The sequence below is a fragment of the Pristiophorus japonicus genome, unplaced genomic scaffold (assembly GCF_044704955.1).
Source record: "Pristiophorus japonicus isolate sPriJap1 unplaced genomic scaffold, sPriJap1.hap1 HAP1_SCAFFOLD_300, whole genome shotgun sequence".
Lineage (NCBI taxonomy): Eukaryota > Metazoa > Chordata > Chondrichthyes > Pristiophoridae > Pristiophorus > Pristiophorus japonicus.
This window is the reverse complement of record NW_027252780.1, coordinates 536,530-542,175: the sequence shown is the minus strand read 5'-3', so window position 1 is coordinate 542,175 and position 5,646 is coordinate 536,530. Positions and strand designations below refer to the sequence as shown.

The 5,646-nt window shown below is 42.3% G+C and overlaps 1 non-coding gene across 1 annotated transcript; it reads left to right on the top strand.

Moving 5' to 3' along the window:
* Window positions 1-5,347: 5,347 nt before the first annotated feature.
* Window positions 5,348-5,429, top strand: trnan-guu (transfer RNA asparagine (anticodon GUU)). The gene has a single exon. It is a non-coding gene; the product is annotated as a tRNA-Asn (tRNA).
* The last annotated feature ends 217 nt before the right edge of the window (window positions 5,430-5,646 follow it).

The following is a 5,646-nucleotide window of genomic DNA, read 5'->3' as shown; positions in this document are numbered from 1 at the left end:
ACGGGTACTTCCTGGCAACTCTATCTAGGCCACACATAATGATATGCACCTCATTATAGTCTCCTCTCAGCCTCCTCTTTTCCAAAGAAAACAGTCCCAGCATCTCCAATCTTTCCTCATCAACAAAATTCTCCAGTCCAGGCAACTTATTTTGTAAATCTCCTCAGTACCCTTTCCAGCCTAATCACATCTTGTTTTTGAAATGTGGTGACCATAACTCCACACAGTACTCCAGCTGCGGCGTAACCAATGTTTTATACACTCAAGTACAATGTTCTTGCTGTAACCTGTAGAGTTACGGACCAAGAGCTGGTAAGTGGGATGAGAATGGCTAACTTCTTGTTGGCTGGCGCAGATACGATTGTAAGTACTGCAGGGAATCCAATACGGGCAATGTGATCTCCTGGACCAGTTTCGATCGCCAAGGTTGTGAGGAATTTTCACAGAACTTGTTTCCCACAATTGGCCTGTAGTTCTTTCTGCTTTTTGCATCTCGCATGAGTTCATAATGACACCGGTTAGGGTGGTGTTTATAATATTTCGGTCAAGACGTGCAGCAGTTGTGTGGGGCGGATTTATTGGGCTGGGTGTTCTTTACCTTTCCGGCATTGTCATTCTTCAGAAGTTCATATATAACCTTCAGGTTGTTGATCAAAGGATGTTTTGGCTCTTTGTCGGCCAGCACGTATGCTGCGAGCCAAAGTGGCCTCCGTCAGCACTGTGGATTTCTATGTTTCTATGTTCCTTCACAGTTCCAAATTATTCTTCACAGACCCAGATAGCTGCAAGACAGACTCAGACTGCTCTTTTACATTCCCAGACTCTACCTTCACAGATTCAGAATCTTCCGACACGGTCCCACACTCTACCTGCACAGATCCAGACTATTCCTACACCGACCCAGACAGCAGATAAACAGACACAGGCAGCTCCCACACAGTGGAGTACTGATCCTACACCAAGCCAGATATTACTGCACAGATCCAGACAATCCTGTGCAGACAGGCAAATCTAATAAACAGCAACAAAATGCTTGTGTACAGACTCAGGCAGTTCTTCTCACAGACCCAGCATCACCTACACAGTAGGAAAAATGTCCTCATTAGCTGCAGACAACACCAGCACATTTCCAGAGAGCTTCGACAGAGACACTGACATCTCCTACGTGAAGGCAGGCTGCTCCTATACAGAACCAGGCAGATGCTACACGGAAGCAGGGATCAACACCACAGACACACACTTTCCTACACAGACTCATACAGCCATTTTCAGGAACATAGGGACCTCAGAGAAGGATTAATTCGCTCCAAATTGACCTAGACAACTCTACCATGGCCAGGACAGTTCCAGGAGCTCCTACACAGGCATAGGCTGTTCTTACATGGCGCAGGGAATTAATGTGTTGCAGCCCTCCTCAGTGTAAATTTCCTCCAATTCGGTATCATTGGCAGTTTTGGAAATTCTGTTTTTAGTTCCAAAGTCTAAATCTTTAATATAAATTGTGAGCAATAATGGTCCAGCATTGATCCTTTTGCAACACCACTACCCACCTTCTGCCAATATGAACAGCTACCTTTTATCTCCAATCTCTGATTTCAGTCTTGAAGCTAGCTCGCTATCCATTCTGCTACCTGTCCCCTGACCTTGTTCATCAGGCTATTATTGGGTATCATAGCGAAGATTTTTTTTTTAATATAGATACATTACACTTATTGCATTGTCAATGTCTACCCTCTCTATTATCTCTTCAAAAATTATATGAGCTTGGTCCAGCAGGACTTTCCCTGTTGAAATCCATGCTGATTATTCATTTTTAAACTTTTGGTTTCTGGATGTTCTTCTATTTTCTCCATTAGTAAGGATTCCATTAGTTTCCTATCTGAGTGACAAACATATCCCTTGATCAACGAACTGATTAGCTGAGACAAGCAGGAGGGCCTACTTCAATTTCCGCCTAAAGCGATTCAGCCAATCCCGCTTTCTATTGTGTAATACAGCAACATCAAGTTGTTGTACCGTCAATCTCGGATCAGTCTTTGTCTGTTTAAAAGCATTGTGCTGTCAGTGCTGTTTCATTCGGTGTGTGTTTAAAAATGCGCTGTGCTCGCTGCAGTGGCTGGGTTGTTAAATCTTTGGATTTGGAATTGCTTCAGTGTAGGTTCGAGCCCTGCTCACAGTGAATCAGCAGATGTAGGTGTTTGCTCTTTTATCCGCTCTGTTTGGAGGTCATTTGACTTGAAATTGTGCTGAATTATTTTGCAGCAACTTTTCGGCTACATGTTCCATCTCGCTCCCCCAATCGTCCACTCGTGCGAGTCCAGAGGATTGGGACATTTTTAAAATCCAGCCAAAAAAGACTAAAAATATGATTAAAAGCAGTTAGATAATGAATGTTAACTTGCACGAAATATAAAAAACAGATATTTGTGGTATGGCGAGAAAGCAAGAATGCGGTACTAAAGTTATATGTTCAGCCATGAAATTATTGAATGGCGGTGCAGGCTCGAAGGGCCGAAAGATCTACTCCTGCATATGTTTCTGTGTCAGAGTTTCTACAGGTACATAAAAAGGAAAACAGTGGCTAAAGTAAATGTTAATCTCCTGGAGGATGAGATTGCGAATTAATAATGGAGAACAGGGAAATGGCAGAGACTTTGAACAAATATTTTCTATCAGTTCTCACGGTAAGGTCACTAAAAACATCACAAGACTGGATAATCTACAGGCTATATGGAGGGAGGAACTTAATGCTATCATTATCACTAATTAATTATTACGAGTTCAAATAATGGGACTAAAGGCGGACAATTCCCCTCGACCTGATGGCTTATATCCTAGTGTCTTAAGAGAAGTGGCAGCAGAAATACTGGATGCATTGGTTATAATCTACCAACATACCCTTGATTCTGGGGTCGTCCCAGCGGATTGGAAAACCGCAAATGTAACGCCCCTATAAAGAGGCAGACAAAAGGCAGGAAACTATAGACCAGTTAGCCTACCATCTGCCGTTGGGAAAATGCTGGATTCCATCATTAAGGAAGCCATAGCAGGACATTTGGAAAAGCATGATTGAATCAAGCAGAGTAAACATTATTTTATGAACGGGGAAACATTTTTGACAATTTTGCTGGAATTTTTTAGGATATACGGAGCAGAGTAGATAAGGGGGGAAAAGTGGATGTAGTGCATTTGGATTTACAGAAGGCATTTGATAAGATGACACAGAAGAGGTTACTGCACAAGATAAACGCTCACGGGGTTGCCGGTAATATATTATCATGTATAGAGGATTGGCTAACTAACAGAAAACACAGAGTCGGGATAAATGGGTCATTTAACGGATGGGACATAATGACTAATGAGGTGCCGCAGAGATTTGTGCTGGGTCCTCAACTACTTCAGATCTATATTAATGGCGTGGATGAAGCGTCCGAGAGTAATGTAGCCAAGTTTTTCTGATGATACAAAAATGGGTGGGAAAGCAAATTGTGAGCAGCACAAAGACAATCTTCAAAGTGTAATAGACAGGCTAAGTGAGTAGGCAAGAGTTAGGCAGGGGGATTATAACGTGGGAACATGTCAGGTTATCGACTTTGGCAGAAATAATAGAAAATGAAATATTGGCCCTGAAATTCCTGCCTCCCCGGGTCTGTACGGAGTACTTCAGAAATCCCGTTTTCCTGTGCACAAGTTTCTGGCTTGATCGATGGCTGCATCTCTGGAGCGAGGACACTTGTAATTGGACATTTCCAATAATTATTCTTACAAAGGTCCTCACAAATCTTGCGCCTGAAAAAGCAGGCATATAGACGGCTTTCACAGGCGCAAGTGTTTTTAAAAAAACCAAAACATATATAAATAAAGTTATTAAAACATAATTTTTCATTCAATACCGTCCCCACAACGGTAAGTTTATTAAAGAAAATGTAAAAAAATCTGGAAATTATTTTTTAAGACATTAATTACTTTAATTTAGATGAAATTAGTGTAATTATTTTTTTTAATTAATGTTTTGTGTGTTTGGGGCTGTGTTTGTGGTGTTTCGGGCTCTATCCCAATCAAAGTAATTGGAGCTTAGGATCCAGTGGAAATCCTATTTCTATGATAGTTACCTGATTGACTGCCTCGAGCTATGTGACTCCAGCTCGAGGCAGTGCACCCGCTACGAATCGCATTTGAAGGCGGCCTCAGCATCGGAAGGTCGAACGTGCTCAGCAGCTGAAGTCGGTGCGTATTTTTTCTGTAAAATGCCCGCGGGATGGCCAAAACGGAATTTCAGCGCCTCTAATTTAAATGGAGAAACGTTGCAAAGTGATGCAATAAAAGGAGACCAGGGGGTCCTTGTGCATTAAAGTCAAAACGTTAGTATGCAGTTACAGTTAGTAATCAGGAATGCATATAACTTGTTGGCATTTATTGCAAGGGGGTTAGAATATTAAAACAGAGATGTCCTGCTACAATTGTACAGACCACCACGTACAGTTTTGTTCTCCCTATTTAAGGAACGTTACACTTGTATTGGAGGCTGCTCAGAGAAGGCTCACCAGCTTCATTCCGGAGATGAAGGCGTTGACTTTGAGGATAGGTTTGGTTGGTTGGGCCTATACACATTGGAGTTCCAAAGAATGAGAGGTGATCTGATTGAAATGTATAAGATCATGAGGGGGCTCGACAAGGTGGATGCAGAGAGGATATTTGCACTCATCGGGGAAACTGAAACAGGGTCACATAGTCGTAAAATAAGGGGCCGCCCATTTAAAACTGATATGAGCAAACATTTCTTCTCTGAGAGTTTTGTAAGACAATGCACCAGAGCGCTTTGGAGGCTCGGTCTGAAAATATTGAAAGTGCAGATAGAAAGGTTTTTGAGTGATAATTCTGTTCAGCATTATGGAGTGCGGACAGGGAAGTGGAGCTAATTCCATTATCAGATCCCCCATCATCTTATTTAATAGCCGAACAGGCTCGAAGGGCAAAATAGCCTACTCCTGCTATTTCTTATGTGCTTATGTTCCAAATACAACACATTTTCTGGCGACGGCAGGGGGTGTGTCCTAATGGATAATGCGTCTGACTTCGGTGCGAACCATGTCCTATCGGGCCGTTTAACTCACCGGGTAGTACCTTTTCTATTCTTTGTGATACTGTCTCAAAACTGGCCATTTCTGATAGTCCCTCATCTCAAGGATCGGAAGGTCTTTTGCTTCCACAAGCTGATTGTAGACTTTCAACTTTGTCGACCTCGATGCTCAGGCCACACAAGTGGTGAACTGGACTTTGTCGCAGGGGATATATGTTTGGATGCAAAAAGCAGGAAACCGAAGGGCTGAGCACTCTTTAGGCATGAGACGCGGTGGCCGAGTGGTTAAGGCGATACACTGTTAATCTATTGTGTTCTACACGCATGGGTTCAAATCTCATCCTCGTCGTTTTTTTGTGGAATATTTGATGCGTCTGTTCCATGTTTTCATTGTACTTTTCCCTTATAGCTCATGTCCAAATTCATATTTTTCTACCAAGCATGCTACACTTAGCTCATTTCATTTCCCAAATTAATAACCGAGCCACGCTGGCTTTTAGATCAAAGTAAATATAAACTTATGAATTTGCGCCGTTTTCCCCACATTTTACGAAATCTCAGAGCTT